We start from the raw sequence: 17,498 nt of genomic DNA on the forward strand, positions 1-17,498 counted from the left end.
GCTATTTTACAACAATTCTCTTTACTTTGACCATGTATTTTTACTCAATTTCTAAAACAAATTTCTAAAACAAATTATATTCCATGATTCCATTCGATATGTGAAGGAAGCTTCACAGAACATTGTTTGGGAAGAGTGGACGTCAAAAAATAGAGGGGACGTGGAAAGCTTCAATAATTTTAGAATTGCCTTATTATGAAGTATAAAAGTTAAAACGTTGCAAGATAAACAACCTATAATAATGACAATTGTTATAAGATTATTCACTATGCGAATGAACATCTGTAACAAATGCCTTTGTAAGTTTATTACAGACAGACTAAAATCCGTTGAGTAACAGCAACGGTTTTAGTCGTCATATTCAAAGCTTATCCAATTAAACTTCATGATTCTTTTCCAACTTTTAAGCTGCCTCCTGGGATTCTTGGAGAAGTGGAAAAAAGTTCTGAGAGGAATATCATAGTAACCCTTACGACAGTTTTGCTAAAATTGTGTTTAGCATCATAATTAGAGCGGCCCGTCACCGTGAGAGTTTCATGCAATCGCCAGACAATATTTCTTAGATATATTCTTTAAAAATATATACGCTCAAAGTCTCTAGACTACGCAACGAGATAACGTCCAATGAAATATATTTTGCCCTAGTTGATTAAAGACAATAGAGGAATAAGATAAAAAGTATCAACTCTTCACACCACATGAATATATGTATGAAAAATAAAAAGCCTTAAAGGGATCGTACAGCTTTGGTTAGTTCACGTAACCTACTTCAGGTTTCTAGTATTTTGGGGTGAGATAATGAGAAAACTCTGAAGAAATAAATTAGGAAAGAGTATGTAATTTTAAGAGGAATTCAACGTTTATTTGATGAAAATTGGTTTTTAAATAGCTGAGATATCCAAAACAGAGCAATCCTAATAAAAGGTGGGACCCACCTTTTATTACGATTGCTTTGTTTCACTTTGTTTGGAGATGTCTAAGCCATTCCAAAACCGATTTTCTCCAAAACTAAACTTTGAATTTCTATTAAAATGGTATGGTCTGTGCTATTTCATAAGTGGTTTCTTGCTATCTCACAAAAAGTTAAAAGCTCAATCCTCATTTCATCCACTGCTATCTCTTTAAAGTTTAGGTACAATCAAGACAAGTGTGCGGAATATTAGGCGTTTAAACCTAATAGATCATTCAAACACACATGTGGACAGGAAGAAGTATAATATTACACACTCGATTGTCAAAAAAACGCACATCATTTTTTTTTCAGCCAAATCGTCTATTCATGGACTTGACGTAATTTTTACAAAATTAACAAAATATATATAATTATAAATGGGAACATTATTCTTTTCTCAAACAAACTAATGTATGTTTTAAAAAAAAGAAATAAATGGTTCCCTGCACAACTTCTGGAAAGGGAAAACTGTTTCCTGTTTTCTTTTTTATATTAACGCAAATAAGGAATTCAAGCAAGAAGCGTAATGACCGTTAAAAGCTAAACGGTTGTGTTTTCAGTTCCAATGGAAGGACACTTTGAATAATAAAGAAAATGATAATGAAAAGAATCAAGCGGTCATAATTTTCACATCATGCTCCAATAATAGATCCAAATTTCAGTACTGTGCGTGATCCATTCAATGAAAATCCTTCCTACAAATAATGAAAAAGGTCTCGGACTCCCTGTACAATAAGAAGAAACAAACAAACAAACAAACAAACAAATAAACAAATAATTAGTGCCACTATCCTCTGGGTGGAAAGAGAGAAAAAGATATTTAAAAAATATGATTGTACAATGTAACTGTCTCGTCTCGTACAGAAGAACGATACAATAAGACCCAAGTCTTAATCCGTTGAGGACGGACTGATTTTGCTACAACACGCATTTCCCATAGGTACCTGCCCTAGGATACTCGGGACTCGTCCCCAAAGAAGTAAAGCTGTCCTCCATGAAGTACCACCCCAGCTCCCTAATCACTCTCTGCTACGCATAGTTATCATCTGGTTATGGTGCCCTCTATAGACTGGTTATGGATAATTGCCTACCCGTTGCCGTGCCTCTGCAGAGCAACACAGATTCACTGCCTATCGTTCCCCCCTGCCTGGAACTATCCCAGCACTGACGCTCACTTGATTCAGGGAGGTGTCTCTTTCCACCTACCTGTTTGATTCTTTAGCTACCCCTTCCTTCATTCATCCTCCTCGTCCGCCCCTTCTTTAACCATTATCGTGTCAATGAGTCAAATAATGTGCACAAAATTTACCCACATCAGGGGCAAATCAAGGAATTTTTTTAAAAGGGGGCGCCTTTACAAAATTAAAGGGGGCTCACGTTCCCCCCCCCCCCAAAAAAAAAAAAATCTATTTATTTCTTTTGTTTCAGCAAAGAATAAAGGAGGCTCGCGACCGGTGCGCCCCCCCCCCCCCCCCCCCCCCGATCCATCACTGTACATACATAGAAGTATGGACAGGGCAAAGAGCGTGGCACACAAAGCATTAAAGGGATAATGTAGTATTGGTGGAGATTCTAAGAAACCACATAAGAAATGTGGCTGAAAATACGATCCTAAAAGATATATATTCAAAGTTTATTCGATGAAAATCGTTTGTAAAATGGCTGAGACGTCTAAAAACAAATAAAACAAAGTGATCCTAATAAAAGATAGTTCCCACCTCTTATTAGGATGGCTTTGTTTTGGATATCTCAGCCATTTCAAAACCAATTTTTCATCAAATAGACGTTGAACCTTTTGATATGTCAAAAGAAGTTTCTCATTATCTTATAGAAAAAAAGTTAGAAACCTTAAGCTAGTTCTCAAACTAAACTAAGTCGTCCCTTTGAGGGGAGGGATATCTTCTAATTTTTAAAGACAGAGTAAAGTTTGCCTCGTTGAATTAAATTCCTTTGCACTATTCTTTCTAACTCTTTTCATTTTGTTTTCCATTCTCCTTTCTCTCTGTATGTTCTCACTATCCTTTGTGCGTTTTCTTGTCCTCTCTTCTTTTCTCTTCTTCCCTCCTTCCTTCTTTCAGTCATTTTTTCTTTATTGATCTCTTTCTGATTGGCTTTCTATCTTCCCATTCTCCGTGTACTCTTTTTCTGTCTTCTTCCCTTACAGTTATTTTTTTGTAAATCTACCTATTTCTTCAGTAAAACTAATTTTGATTGCTCGCTTCACCATAACATTAAAGCAAACAATGTTCTTGTAAAGACGTGCATGCAATAAGAAATGAGCTTCACTAGGTTACACCTTCAACTTCGTAATTTCCATCCATATATAGTACCAACACTTGTAAATATTTAAACTTTTGAATCACCTCATTTTCTTTGCTTTTATACCAATTTTGTCAAAAAACTGTCACTTGTCTGTTTGTTGATTTCACTTTTCTTGTTTGCAACAATTTGCACACGGAACGGAGTGTCACTTAAAGGCGAGCCTTTCGTCGAACGTCGTTGTTGGCATGGCAACTCAGACGTCACGATGTTTCGCGCGCAGGACGATCACAACACGCGCGGCACAACACCGCGAGATAACAGGCAAGAAGTGTGGAAACATCGTCACGTGGGGCAAGGGGGGAACAGGCGCGCTAAAAATGGCACAGAGAGCTGCTAAAATTATCCGCGCCCAGGATATACCTCGGTGAGTGTGCGGCAACAACGCAACGGCTCGTAACCAGGATGTGACGTCAGTCAAGATGGCCGACTTAAAAATTCGGGGGCGCCTGTCATCGCAGTGCTAACTCCTTTTGAATAAGTCATGTTGTTAGGTTAGGCAGGAAAGTACTGCAGGAAAAGGAAGGGGGCCAAGACACTGCAAGAGCAGCTAGACATAGTCCGTCTGTGTTTCGTAGGGCTAGATACTCACTTTGATCCTCCCGCCGTCCATTTTCAGATCGCAATGAGAGAAAATGAATTCATACAATCTTTACAAATTGAGTGTAGTCCCCACAAATGGCAAGAATATTTCTCAATAAGGCCGAACAAATTCGGCTTCCATACAACACCAGGCTACTATTCATTGCCCCCTTTCCTTCTGTAGTATGAAACCACCTTGATTAATCGAAAAAGTTCCCTCAGTCCCCCTTTAAAAGCAAGAGCTGAATAGGGTGATGTCATCGCAGAGAGTTTCGTCAGTATTACATCTGACGGAAAACGAATCGCAAAAGCTGCAAGGCAAAAATCACTGCTATAACTGCCTGTCGCTGTCATTTCAAACTACAAACAATGGAAGGTCAAATTCAATGAACTTTGCGCGTGTGGTCTATATCACATTTGAACAAGATTAACAAAAAAGAGCAATTGTTGAACTGGTGCAGGCATCCAATATGATTTCAGTTGATGGAACCGCCTCGAACAAACTGAACAAAGCTAAATCATGCAATAGTCACTGAAATACAAACAGAGAACCACAAGAGAATTAGATACACGTCATTGGAGACACACACGACTGCGATGTTTATTCGTGCTTGCGGTAAGAAACACATTGAAATTGTCACTGATCACGTGATTAGTAGAATATTACTTGAATTACCTATGACAGCACCTAGTAGGTCAAAGACTTGCACAGGGCCATTCAAAGGATCCAATCCTGACGCTGAGGAATTCAATGTGATGTATTCATGCAATGGTCAATAATTTATGTAATCTGGATTAGATTTGTTTCATAATAATCATATATATACGTTATTTCCAGTTAAAATGTAAGCAGATAAAATACAACTGTCACAGCCTTAAATATTCAACGCAGCCCTGAATGAAAAGATGGGAGAATTACACGCAGTAGTGACAAGTACTGTCTTGATCAAGATAAAACCAGTGCTAAAGAAGAGCAGCAGATGAGATAAAATAGATTAAGACAAACGGAAGTTTCGATGAATCATGTTGACTTAAAAATGTATGCATATATATATATATATATATATATATATATATATATATATTCTTGTGTGTGTGTGTGTGTGTTTATTAGCTCACTTCGTTACAAGATTACGATGTCTTCTGTGTAGTATTGCTCACTTCCTTTTTTGTGCAATGACAAATCGGTTTAATCTAATTTATGTGATTCTTCATAAACGATTTCATTTCTTCATTGTGTGATGACAAGCGTGTATGAATACAAAGGCAACGATTAACCCCAAGTAGAATCATTGAAACAATATTTCTTTTGGAATGGTATGAAAATGATAATACATGTGTATAAACAACTCAAGAAAAACCGGTTAGTGTTTTGTGAAAGGCGTGCCTAAATAGAAAATGTATCCATACTTGAATAATCTTGCTTCCACTCAGGACGAAGGTATAACATTCGGACTTGATCCTAACACAACGATTACTATGAGCATAGGAAAAGAAGATGGACGCAGGAAAGGCCGTGTCTTACACTGCATCACCGCAGGCAGGTATCTTATAGCTTCCATAGTGACGAGTAGGGCCTACTTGTTTAATCGTGACGACTACAGAGTATTTCTACAAATCTAATGGATGACTATCGCCTAGGTGCCATCCTAAACTTCAATTGTGCTAAGAGCGGATGACTCTATACAGTCTGGCGTAAACATGATTACGCGGACATGGGTCAGGTGTAAAAATGACCATGTATCACTTCCGGTCAGTGAATCGTTACGCTATGTTGATCGCACCTACATTAATCCTATATTATTTTCCAACAACAATCTCTTTATGTGAATGTCATTCACAAATCGAGAAGTTAATCCCATACAAATTGTAGACTTTAACTAATTGATTGGACTGCTGTCCAGAAACCTGTCAGAGGTATAAGAAAGTCTCAAGATCTCGTGCTTTCATTGTATGGGGCTGTCTCGTTCTTGGTTATGATATCGGGGAGGGGGTTTCCTCTCAAAGATATCCGCCAGAAATCTTAATAAACAGTCCTCACACACATAAACAAACACACACAACAGAAAACGAACACACACCACGCACACACACACACACACATATATACATGTAGCCAAAAATTATTTGGACACCCAGGAAAACATCAAACAAATTTGGATAGAAAATATTCAGTCAACATATCCTTTAATTAACTGGCTGGAACATGATGATTACAGGCTTCCACTTGAGCACAAATAATAAAAAAAGAGTTTCATACTAACTGGTTGTCCAATTCAGAGTTTTTTTTTCCAGTTTTACGGTCATAAAAATCATTTGGACATGTAGTGGTTTGTGGCACCTCGGCAGGTTCAACGTGTCCTTTTCAGTATTTGGTTGGTCCTCCCTTAGCTGCGATCACTGCACATAGCCTCCGTCAATGTCCGTGACATGCTCTCAACCAGGGTATTGCAAATCGCTGGGTCGAGACTCTCCCAGGTGCGCTGAAGCATGTTCTTTAAGTTCTGCTTGCTGCTGGGTGGTTCTGGGGGACGCCTCCGCTCCAGCTCATCCCAGAGATGCTCTATGGGGTTGATATCTGGGCTTTGTAGGGGCCACTTCAGGACGTTCACCTTTTTCTTTTGGAGAAAGGTCTGAACTCGCTTTGCAGTGTGTTTTGGGTCATTGTCATGATGGAAGATGAAACGACGCCCAAGCAGTCTTCTAGCAGAGGGGATCATCTGAGTGGACAGGATCTCCTGGTACATCTTGGCATTCATCATCCCTTCAATGAAATGTAGGTTGCCCACACCGGCAGCTGTCATGCAACCCCACACCATTACGCTACCACCCCCATGCAAAAGCCATGCTTCACAGTCGGGTTTAGACACTGAGGGCTGTATTCTTCTGCAGAGTTTCGCCAGACTCTTTGACGACCATCTGAGCCAAACATGTTGTATTTCGACTCATCAGACCACAGGACAGATTTCCAGAAATCCATGCTCTTGCCAACATGTTCTTTGGCAAATTTCAGACTTTTATGCCTGTTCTTCTGGCTGATGAACGGTTTCTTGCGAGGAATCTTCCCATGCAACCCACGTTCATTTAACCTGTTTTTGATTGTTTGCATGCAGACCCGGACACCAGTAGCCTCCTCCACCTGCTTTACAAGCTCCTTTGACGACATCTTCCTGTTCTTCATTACCAACTTCTTGATGTAACTGCCTGTCCTTGCACTGGTATTCCTCTTCCGTCCACGGCCCACCAGATTCTTGATTTCCCCAGTACTCTTGAATTTCTGGATGGTGTAGTGCACGGTAGAGCGTTTCATATCCAACCTGGTTGCAATCTCACGGACAGGAAGTCCCTCCTTGTGAAACTTAATCACCCTCTCACGCAATGCATGGGCCATTTCAGCAGTTTTAGCCATGTTTGAAAGCTGAATAGACACTACTAATGTGTTATACAGCATGATACTATAGCACATGGCCTTACTTAGGTATGATGCAGATGCTTATGAATAGCAGAAAGAATGTGCCACGTCAGGCAAGCTATGGTCTGGCATTAATGCCTTACATCTTCATCATTTGTCCTACAGCAGGTGTATTGGGCATTGATGCATGCCAAGGAGTTCAGGCATAATTCTACTATTTTGTTCCTTGCAGCAGAATGCTAATATTTTGTCCACTGGTGCTGTTGAAATTAGAAAATGTTCTCAAATACCAGATGTCCAAATATTTTTTTTGTGACCCCAAAAGTCCTTTTTCCATTGATAATTTCATAATTTGGGTAGATATAATCTCATTTTTCTCTTTACCACATGAAATAAATCACTACAACACTCTTTATCCACTGATCAACAATTGTTGCTCAAAAGGCATCACTCCAGATCCATTTAAGATAAAATTTAAGGTGTCCAAATAATTTTTGGCTACACTATATACATATATATATATATATATATATATAGAGAGAGAGAGAGAGAGAGAGAGAGAGAGAGAGAGAGAGATACGAATATATCATCTGTTATTATTGCATTTAAGAATATCAAACATCGATTTCATGATTTTGATTATTTGATTGATTCGATTTCTCCATTCCTGCTAGAAATACAATGACCCTATACGATGAGGTATAAAATCATTATACTAATGATACAGGAATAATTTGTGCAGAATTCACTTCGATCAAAATAGATAGCAGGTAAAACAATATAGAAAGATGTTTACATAATCATGTGAGTAAAAATGAATGAATGCCAACAGATTTTGCAGGACTTTTCATTCTTTAAACACAACCAGAAAACGATAATGTCATGATGTTGAACTCTCTTAATGTTATTGATGCTCTTTGAAAAATTCCGCGGAGGTTTTTAAAATGATGTTTAAAGTATTATGTTTGCCCTTACCTATTTGTTAACTAAATATGATCCACGTGGTTACTTTTAATGTGTATGAACTATACATTGACCAAAGCATGTATTAACGGCACAAAGGGTTTATGAGATGACCACATGATATTGTTGTAAATAGATAAAATCATCTTTATTCCAATATTTTTTGTAAGGGATTAAACGCACCATCGGGCATTAATAGCCTGACAAAAAAGCGAGGGTAAGAAAGGGCTCATTTATATAGATGCAACAAGACCAAAGAATAGAATGAATCGCTTATGACAGGGCAAATACAAGGGAAGAACTAGAACAAGACAGGTTCAGACAAACAAGAAAAGAAATGGAAAACTGAGGAAAGACAGAAAGGTAAAGCAAAATAGGGAAATAAAGGAAAAGGTGAAAAATACAAAAAGAGTCAACAAGGAATATTTTAATGGGCACTTTTCGTTTCAGAAATGTGCAAATCATAGTTGAAAGTACGTCAGTGAAACATCGTAGTCATGGTAACAGATACACTCACTGGCTTGTCAGATGATAGGCCCAGGCACGGGTGAGGGTTAGGCTAACCCGGTCACATGTCTGGACCATCGAGAAAATAGCTGCTTTCGAACTTGATGAAATCGTTTCGTCCGGGAACGAAGGCAAGTCAACTTTCACAGATAAACTAGAATGACCGTGTATACTCCCTTTCTGACATTTAACTGGATGTAGAAGGTAACGTGTTGAGTTGATGCTTACCTCTAAGTGACATAAAGCCATATCTTGTCACAACAGTTTCAATTTAATTCGATTCAATTCAATCATACTTTATTTCCGTCCAAAACAAAATCAAATGTAAAACAAATCATGAATTATACTATCGTAATTACATTGTTTTACAAATTTGTAAGATGTACAATTTAAGTCATAAAGCATAATAATGATAATACATATATATATACATTTATATGATGATGATGATGAAGACAGTTAGTCTTGTATAGCGCCGGTATCCGCCAAGTCAGGCGCTCATGGCGCTTGCTCCAAAATGAATACATAATTCAGCTTAAATTTCATGGGTGCACCGCTTGTGATATGACAGTTAAAATAAAAAGAAATAGTTCCAGGAAGTAATTGTCTCCAAATGTGTAAACATACATTTTTACACATTGGCTAGTTTTTCAATTTGAAGAGATGGGTCTTGAGGGCTGTTTTAAAAGATTCTGTGGTAAGAGCTCTGCGGATAGACTGTGGAAGGCCATTCCATATCTTTGCAGCAGCCACGCGGAATGAACGAGCTCCCCAAGAGTTGTGTGCTCTGTGTTCCACCAGCAGGTACTTGTCTGCAGAACGTAGATTTTCTCTTGCTGGGACATATGGCTCTAGTAGATCACATATATATGATGGAGAACTGCCATTCAGTGCCTTGTACACAACCAAACTGATCTTATACTCAATCCTCTGTTCAACACATAGCCAATGTAGCTTTTTCAGAAGAGAGTTGATGCTTGTACTCTTCCTGGACATGGTGACAACTCTAGCTGCGCTATTCTGCAGGCGCTGAAGTCTGTGTATTTGTGATTTATTCAGATAATACAATACTGAATTTCCTATGTCAAGCCTCGATGTGATGTATGCATGCACCAGAAGTTCTGCAACATGGTTATTGATGTACTTGCGGATCAAGCCAATGTTTCTGAGAGCTAAGAAAGCTGCTCTGGATACAGCCAAGATGTGGCTTTCCATGGAAAGATTAGAGTCAAAAATGATTCCAAGATTCCTGGCAGTATCTGAAGGAGGGATGATATCTCCACCCACTCTGATCCCATTGACGTTTACCTTTGGTCTTTGATGCTTAGACCCAATGATCATAAACTCCGTCTTCCCTTCATTAAGCTTCAGAAAGTTTGAAATCATCCACTTATGCAACTCATCAACACAAGCCTCAATACGCTGTATTGCTTGGATTACTTCAGAATGGACAGGATTCACTGATAAATATATCTGGATATCATCAGCGTAGCAATGATAACTAAGGCCATGACTCTTGATATATATATATATATATATATATATATATATATATATATATATATATATTATGTTTGTGTGTGTGTGCAAATGAATACATGATGAGGAAAATGATCTTTCTTTGCAAGGATGACCAAAAAAAAAATGTAAAGAAAGCCATGGAAAATAGCAATCTATTAAGAAGTTGCCAAACTAACCATTATCTCCTCTTTCACGCATGAACATAAGTGCCCATAAGTGCCCATACGCAAAGGCATAATACTGTGACACTTCTACTTGTTTGTTGCCTATGTGAAAATATCTTCTGAAAGTAGATTTCCTCACATCTGTGTCTAATTTGACTTCTATCAATTTAGTAACATCCTGCAAACAGACTAGTAAAAATTTCGCAACGAACGCACTGTGCAAATAATAAAAATATGAAATTCTAACTTTCACATGGTTTAACGGAATAGTGATTTTCGCCACAACCGTCCAATGGATGTTGGTTCAGATGAAGATGTCGTAATGCCACAACCTCCGATTTTTGGTCTGTTCACAAAAATACCATAAAAACAACCATGCCATGATTGCAGTGACTGAATCCCTTCCCCTCAATTACAACAAAACAAATACTGACAGGAAGAATAATTTCTGTTTCTGATTTTGTTTCCAAAAAAAAACAGAGGAAAGTTTGAAAAAGACTTGTAGAGGTCAATAGAAAACTTATGACATCATCACTTCGCCTAATTTGCATACTTGCTTGACACTCATTGTCTCATGAAAACATAAAGAAAACTTAAGTATCATAAATGCCCCTTTTTTTAGATATTTCAAACATCTCATGTCAGGACGATGCATACGTAATACTTTCTGTCTTTGTTATGCCTCCCATATTTGTTTTATTCAAAATTTTATGAATAAGAACATGCAATATGGGCTTGCTCTGTTAATATGTGCACAATGTGAATTTCAATTTAGATTTTACTTTGTTAGGACTTTAAAACTATGAGTATAAACTGTGCTTAAAAAATAAGTACTAATAAATAAAGATGTTCCGCTTGAATGCATTGTAAACGAACTCACCGTTACTCACTGAAATAGATAGGATAGGGCGTAAACCTACAACCTCAGCTAAAAGAACACCAAAAGGGGCAAATTTTTGACTTCCTGCGTGCGATCAATTAATGTTTAGGACTCAGTAATGATAGCAAATTACACTCATAATTAAGAACGCCCATCACCACCCACTTACACGGAGCGACAGCCAGGATTCAAACAATGCATGAATGAAAAATATAACAACAACGACCCTCTACTTCCAGTGTCGCATTCCTGACTGTTCCAAAGCTGAAGATGAATCTTCACACAGGATGAAGCGGCATTCAGTATTAATGAATCAAACGTAGATTTCGCGCTTCCTCTCTTTCGTCTTAAAGGGGAAGCCCGGACGATTTTTATGATATCACATCACATACGTCATAAATCGGCAGCTCCATTTATAGTTTTGTGGAGTTGATTGTGGTCCTTGCGCAGAGATCAAACCAATCTACTGTACTCTGAAAACCCCAAAACGAATTACACTTAACAATGATGATGGTATAAGAGGAGTACACATTACAGAAATGCCGCAATATAATTCTGTTACGATGCCGTTTCTTTAACAAGTTGACATGTGCAGCATGAATTCATGCATGCTTTCTTCTTTTGTTCTGCTTGCGTGAACTCTCACGTCATCATCCTTGTTCATTGCAATTCTTCTTCCCAATCACTATGAATTCTGCAACTCTGTACACATGCAGTATATAACCAACATTACTGAGATCTTCCTCAATCCTGGGGGAAGTTTCAGAAGTTATTTTGTTACATTTCAGTGACGCACATATTGTTGTAAAACAGTGTTATGTTAATTTTCAGGAATATGCAAAGTAGTTTGTAAGAATATAACAAACACATACACACACAAACATATATAAGAAGAATGAGTCTCAAATACGCCATCTGTAGATCCAACAAGAAAGTTTTTGTTCACAAAATTTTCAGCCCGCCTCGGGCCTTCGTCAGTGTAGTGTATACACTTCACTGACGAAGGCCCGAGGCGGGCTGAAAATTTTGTGAATAAAAACCTTCTTGTTGGATCTACAGATGGCGTATTTGAGACTCATTCTTCTTTATAATCATAACATTCGAAGTCCAACACGTGGAAAATTCCAAGATGAACATTTATATATATATATATATATATATATATATATATATATATGTGTGTGTGTGTGTGTGTGTGCCAATGTGTGTGTATGTATATATATATATATATATATATATATATATATGTGTGTGTGTGTGTGTGTGTATGTATATATATATATATATATATATATATATATATATGTGTGTGTGTATATATATATATATATAATTGTGTGTGTGTGTGTGTGTGTGTGTTATTCTTATAAACTACTTTACAGATTACTTATTAACTATACTGTATATGCGATGAATTACAGTAGTGAATTTTTTTCCATAGTAAGCATAGGATTATACAAATATGTATTCAGGTGTAGAGGAAGTATTCAGCTTTGGTAACATCCACTTTTTTGAGGTGGGAGTGGGTATCTATCATACAGATGTCAAATAAAGTAAAGAGGTTGATTCTGGAAGGTGCTAGGTCCCTTTATAATAAACATGGAGTCACCTTTAACGGGTACCAAGAAACACAATGGTGCATGGCTTCTACTTGATAAACGAAAACAAAGAAAATATTACATGTTCAAATGAAAAAATTCCTGACTTTTTTTCCTTCGTTTCTTAAAGCGCCTTTTGGTGTTGTATCACTAGCATCTTTTATGTAAGTGTCTGGTCTTCTTCTTAATCTTTGGGGGTGGGGATGGGGTACGTGTAATCTACTTTGCATTCAACCATTGCCTCCGAAATCCACTCATGAACTTCGAACGTGATTTTGACTGTGATACCTTTGTTTCATTGTTGTTGTTGTTGTTGTCTTGCGGTTGTTGTTATTGTTGTTTGTATTAATGGGGTTTTGTGGATTTTAGCGGAGAGGGAGGACGTTAACAGATTCAAAACTTTGTCCAGAGCACGGTTCTTTTGATGACCTTGTCTTGCTTATGTAAAAGTCAAGCTTTATTATTTTCTCAACCGAGATTGTTATTTGCAGTGAAGTTTTGGAGTATTTTCGCAGTGAATTTTCTCCCTCCCCCCCCCCCTCTCTCTCTCTCTCTCCCTCTCTCTCTCTCTCTGAGCACGGGTATTAAACTAAAGACATGGGGCGATCTGGATTGAAGTTGAAAAGTGTAACGAATTCCAAACTCTTGAGTCGTTGCCTTGTACATGGCCACTTGGACGTCATTCGCGCTACATGTTGCATTCTTCATGTAACCTTCACTTTCTCATTATGCTTGGCATCAAATTGTATTGGCAAGTCGCCGTCTTTGTATAGCAACCATGATATCAGCCTAAAATACAGAATAAATCATGGGATGCCATGTCCTCGTATCACTATTATCAGGCCTTGGCAATTCATCGAAACGATGTCATTGAACCAGGGACGCCGTGCACAACCCCCATAACGCCATTGTACAAGTTCATGACGGTGTTCAAGTCGTAATGAACCACATTAACTACGTAGAATAAAACACTCGAACCTACCAGGCCTACTCAATCGTTATACTCACAAAGTCGAGAAAATATCACAATATTTTGATAACTCGGGAGGAGACCTAAAGGTCTGGATAATAATGGCAACTCTGAAATCCACTAACACGTGATGAACTGACTGAACATAATCTCAAAGACCGGAAGTTGGCAAAGATGAGCCTTCATAAACAAGATTGCCGTAGCAATCCCAGCTGTCAAGGGGTGGTAATTTATGTCGGGCTATTTCTTCTGATCGGTTAGAACAGACTTCCGACACAAACAAAATGATGATTAAGTGGGTGGCGTGTTTGGTGGGGATAGGGGTTAGTCACAACCTAAAAAGCAGCCATCTTTTTCCAGGCTGTATTAAAGTATTCAATTGACGTCACAACCGCTTTGTGATCTGCGGTCTAATATATAATCGCAGACAGGCAGGCTGAATCTTGGCCTGCGAGAGGATCAGTTCAGTATACTAGATTTGAGCAAAATTAATGAATAAATGAATGAATAAATGCATAAATCAATTAAGCAATCAATCAATGAGTTTGACGAAATACTTAGCAAATCTAGGAAGGCGCCATTTTACCCTCATATGACGAAGTAAGAAGACGACAACGAAGCCTGAAAGAGTGAAGAACATAATAATTGAAGGAGAAAAGGAGGAGGAGAAAGAGAAAATAACGGAAGAAATAGCAGCAGGAGAAAGAGTGGAACAAGAAGGGGAACAAGTACGGAGGAGGAGAAGAAGAAAAAGAACTAGGAGTGCAGGCAGGAGGAGGAGGAGATGTAGGAGTTCGAGTTCGAATTCGAGTTCGAATTTATTCGTTTTTCCACAATAAAATCATACAGACATAAATCTCACTTTCTTGAGTGACAGATACAATGTATGTAAATTCGTACAAAGAAACCAACAATAATGAGAAACACTAATAGTATCAATACATTGCAATTGTTGCAGAAGTAACGAAAATGAAAGAATTGTCAATATGCACTGTGTGAAAAAACGGAGGGACCCACTAAAAAGACAATGCTTGTAGAGTGTGGGCCCCTCTTGTATTAAAAACTTGATGCAAAATTTGACTAAATATAGCAACAAAGCAGCACGAAAAGTTTGGCATAAAAAGTTTAGCAGCCCACTAAGAGACAGACGGACAAACAGTTACACACAAAACAATAACAAACGAAATAATGAGCATGAGACAAGACTGGGACAGCAACAAGACTACTTATAGGGAAGAAAACTGACTCGACGACACGACAGGAAACAAGACTATACAGCGCGACGAAGAGGTAACAAAATAGACAGGAGTAAGCAACAGAGACAACGATCATCGGAGGTTAGAGGAAGAAAGAGAAGAAGAAGAAAAGAAGAATATACAACAAACCCTTCAACTGCGAGGTATAAGTTAAAGAAGATCTTATCATAATCAAAGCTAAGGCAAAGGTAACAATAATGAAAAAAACGGCAATAAAGATTTTGCGGACGGGAAACAAAATAAGCCTATGAACTAATCTGATTCAGGGGGTCGTCATTATAGGATTGCAAAAGAAAAAACTTCAGTCTCCTTTTAAAGGAGTATATAGAGGGAGCAGATTTTATATCGTGGTTCAGGGAATTCCAATAATTAGGTCCAGTGTAAATAAGTGTATTCTTTGCTAAAATCGTTCGAAGAAGTGGTAAATGAAACTCGTTAGAGCGTCGGGTGGGGTAATTATGGAATGATTGATTTTTTTGGAACATAGAACCAAAGATAGGTGGCAGTAAACTGTTGTCATACATATACATAAATTGGCCTAAGTTGTATAAAAATAATAGGAGATGTGAAGGTGGAAGATGAAAAAATATTTTTAAGTTCAAGTTCGTTTATTTCATTTCCAACAAACAAAATAATTGGAAGTACAATGAAACATTCGTATACACAGATGTCAGAAAATCAGTACCACAATGCGATGAACAGAAATAACATTGTAAAACAGGTACAGGCAAATTTCCAACAGAGATACAAAAAATAACTCATGTCACTGTGGTAAATGCATAGACAATATTGCTGGAAATGGAGGGGACTGCTAAAAAGCAGAGCTTGTAGAATGCAGTCCCCTCGTACAAAAAAAAAATACATATAGTAGCAAAAACAACAACAACAATTTCCCTAAGCGGCAGTAAAAAAAAAACCCAGAGTAATACACACATACATGAACACATACCAACGCACATTGACAAACACAAGGCGGCTCTCTTGTAAGGAAAGATAGATGAGAGGATAGAGAGACAGTGAGGAAGGTAGTAAGTCCCGAGGTGGACAAGATGGGGGGGGGGGGGGGGAGGGAGAGAGGAGAAGGAAACGATGGGTCATAACCAGGGCACTGGAGGCACAGAAGCACGGGCTCACTGATAAACAAAGAGTAGTGAGATTACCGAGCAACAACAGTTTTGAAAATCACAAATACATAAAAAAAGAATGAATCATTATGCTGCATACGAAGTTTTTAAACAGAAACAGAAAGGACGAAACAGAAAGGACGAAAAATTGAACAAAAGATAGTCAGGGTGAATGAGGATTGATAGAAGAAGAAGGAAGAAATGAAAGAAATGAAATAAAGAAATTAGAGGAGAAGAAAGAGGCGAAAGACGATAAAAGCACAACCCCGACACCCACTTCAAGCCTCATGTGCCATTACTACCGATGCTGTATCCTTTGTAATGATAATGATAACAAGATTGACAAATGATCTTATTTATCCAGGGAAGTCTCTTCCGTGTGTGATAACCCTATACACTCTACCATGCAGAGGGCTCCGCCATTTTTGATACCCCAGCATAACTAGGTACTGTACCAATTTATACATCTGGATAAAGAGGGATATTGAGGCCAAAACATCTTGTCTAAGAACAAACCAGCAGGATTCGAACCCCAAACCTATTACATTTACAAATACATAGCTTTATCTGCCACACCACGCTGCTCTATTTAGCTGTAATTTTTCATGTTTTCGATCTAGGATGGAATTCTACCGGGAAAGAATAAACGGAATATAAGCGTCAAGATGAGCTGTATACACGAAAATAAAAACACACACTTGCAAACACAAAATCCTGTTCCTCAGAGAAAGTTGGATAGGATGAATACCTAGGCAAAATGTGTTCATTGTTGCTTTCTTTTTGGTTTTGTATTTGTTTTTGTTTCTGACTATGCTTCACATACAATATATTGAGAATGCTTTCATCCAATGTAAATCGTCACACAACCAGGCGCTGAATTGTGACTGAATTCTCTCACCAAAAAACATCTCATATAAGATTCAAAGGATATGGCTTCACTAAATCTTTAAATGTTAACTTAACAGTTGCGACAAATTCGATAATTTTTTAGGCTCTAGTGTCAGCGAGTCAACAGTTTCACTTAGAAAGAGATGATGTAATGTTTAGTTATTCTATTCAAAGAAGTTTAACAACTGACAGTTTATTTTCATTTCTTGTGCATATCAGCATATTCTTTCGTATGAGAGCTCGTCTTTCAATTTTGCTTATTACGTTTTGTTTTTCATTACATTTTCTATCCGGAGTAGTTACAGTAGTCTTGGATATCATTGTTTGATTTGATTATTTGATTGCCTTTCTTCACATTCTTT

The sequence above is a fragment of the Diadema antillarum genome, unplaced genomic scaffold (genome assembly GCF_040938485.1).
Source record: "Diadema antillarum isolate AM-2024a unplaced genomic scaffold, OU_Dant_1.0 seq00001248_RagTag, whole genome shotgun sequence".
Lineage (NCBI taxonomy): Eukaryota > Metazoa > Echinodermata > Echinoidea > Diadematoida > Diadematidae > Diadema > Diadema antillarum.